Raw genomic sequence first — 2,360 nt, forward strand, 5'->3', positions numbered from 1 at the left:
AGAAAAGCAAAACCTCTACTTTGCTTGTTGGAGTCTATGTTGATGATCTAATAATAACTGGATCTTCAAAGAAAGAAATAGACTCGTTCAAATCTCAAATGGAAGAAAAATTTGAGATGAGTGACCTTGGGTTATTGGCTTACTATCTTGGTATAGAAGTTACCCAATCAGGGGGTGAAATATCTATCAAGCAAAGCAAGCTGGTTACATTACAAAGATTCTAAATAATGCTGGAATGTTGGATAGTAATGAAACCAAAATCCCTATGAACCCTGGTACACTCTTGACTAAAACCAAAGGTGGAAAATTGGTTGATCCCACTGAATATAGAAGTCTAATTGGATGCTTAAGGTATCTACTTCATACTAGACCAGATTTGTCATATTCAGTTGGTTTACTCAGTAGGTTTATGCAAGAAGCTAAAGAACACCATTTCAAAGCCATTCATCAAGTTCTACGTTATATCAAAGGCACTAAAGACTTCGGTATAACTTATAAGAGGAATGGAGGATGCAAAATAATTGGTTATAGTGATAGCAGTTATGGTGTTAATACTGAAGAAGGAAAAGGCACTACTGGGATAGTGTTCTATTTTGGGAATTCTCCCTTAACTTGGTGCACACAAAAGCAACAAACTGTGGCACTCTCTTCATGTGAATCTGAATTCATGGCTGCAACGGCTTCAGCATGTCAAGCAATATGGCTAAAGAGACTACTAAGTGAACTCACCGGATGGAAAGAAGAAAATATTACTCTATATGTCGACAATATATCCGCTATCGCACTGATGAAGAACCCGGTGTTTCATGGAAGAAGTAAACACATTGACACCCGTTATCATTTCATAAGGGAATGGGTCGAAGACAGTCACATCACTGTTGAACATATAAGTGGAGAACTTCAAAGAGCGGACATCTTAACCAAATCATTGGCAAGGATAAAGTTTGCTACAATGAGGAAACTGCTCGGTGTTGAAGACTTCCTTGTTCGTGATTAAGGGGGTGAATGTTAGATTTAATCCCTCCAAGTTAGAGTCTAGGGTTAGTTATGTAAATATGTCATAGTATGTTTTAGTTAGTTTTATTATTTATGTATTGTAGAAGGGTTGAAGTTGTAATTAGTATTAAGATCAATAGACATGTACGTCTATATAAACCTTCAAATCAATAAAGAATTCATACCTTTTGCAAATTGTTATCTTCTTATTTTCTTGATCGATCATATCTTTCTTTTATCTTGGGCAACAACACTGACGGGTGCAGTTTTCAAACCGGGCCACGCTGCACCTATCACACCTAAAAACGACGTGGCACCACATTCTGATATGATTAAATGGGCAGAAATCCCGTTTCCAGCAGACATCCAATCGAAACGTAAGCGGAAACAAATTTCAATAGAGAAAAATATGCAACTTGTTACTTATATCGGGAACGGGCCTGACCCGATGGATACAACCCACCCACCACCCGACACCAGCTCAGATATTGGTGATATGAGTGAGCCGCTTTTTGTTGAACCGTTGCAAACCCGACACCCAGTTCAACATTTCCAACCGCCACCTGTGTTTGGAGGCGTGATGCATGGGACCAGGAGAATGACAGGTCTTCTGAATGTATGAATCTTTATTACTACTTACTGATTTACTTTCTTTTATATATTTATTATTAACAAGTTAGTTACTTTTAATGTTGAAAACATTGGTTGTAGGCTGTTCAGCGTGGCGTGGACCAGGTTGCCCAATACGAGCGAGCGTTACAAAGAAAGTCATCTGGCGGATGTAAGTTAGTGACGGTGAATGGTGCGTGATCAAAGTTTTTGGGTCTGGTCGTGCGGTCCCCACATATGGAAACCGTTAAATTTCTTTTATTTATGTTTCTTCCGTATTGTTACATTATTTTATAGAAAAAAAAGCTCTCTTGTTTATGTTTCGTAAACAGGAAAGATGGTACATATGCAATACAAGATGATTCTATTGGGTCTTGTTTTATGTTATTTCATGTTCATGTTAATTTTTACAAAAAGAAACCTATATTCATTTGTTAATTGCTTGTACATTAGATTGTGTGTGGTGAATTAATTAAACATGTTTAATATAATTAAAACACAAATTAAAAATAGTTTAATGGGGTTTTCAAAAGGTTTAACTATTTTAATCAATTTTATTGATTAAAACATTCATTAGTTTTTATTAGTTTAATAACATGAAAAAATGATGATGATGACGACGACGACAACAACAACCACAACAACAACAACAACAATAATAATAATAATAAACGTAGTAGTAACATTAGCAACAACAACAGTAGTAGAAATAGTTGTTCAATAATAATTCAAGTTAACTGCATGAGACATGTACA

The 2,360-nt window shown here is 35.9% G+C and overlaps 1 pseudogene; it reads left to right on the forward strand.

Annotated features, from left to right (window-relative positions):
* The first annotated feature begins 235 nt into the window (after positions 1-235).
* Positions 236-997, forward strand: LOC143629121 (secreted RxLR effector protein 161 pseudogene; annotated as a pseudogene).
* The last annotated feature ends 1,363 nt before the right edge of the window (positions 998-2,360 follow it).

This window comes from Bidens hawaiensis, unplaced genomic scaffold (assembly GCF_021521415.1).
Source record: "Bidens hawaiensis isolate Kalapana, Puna unplaced genomic scaffold, B.hawaiensis_p1.1 tig00005162_1, whole genome shotgun sequence".
NCBI lineage: Eukaryota > Viridiplantae > Streptophyta > Magnoliopsida > Asterales > Asteraceae > Bidens > Bidens hawaiensis.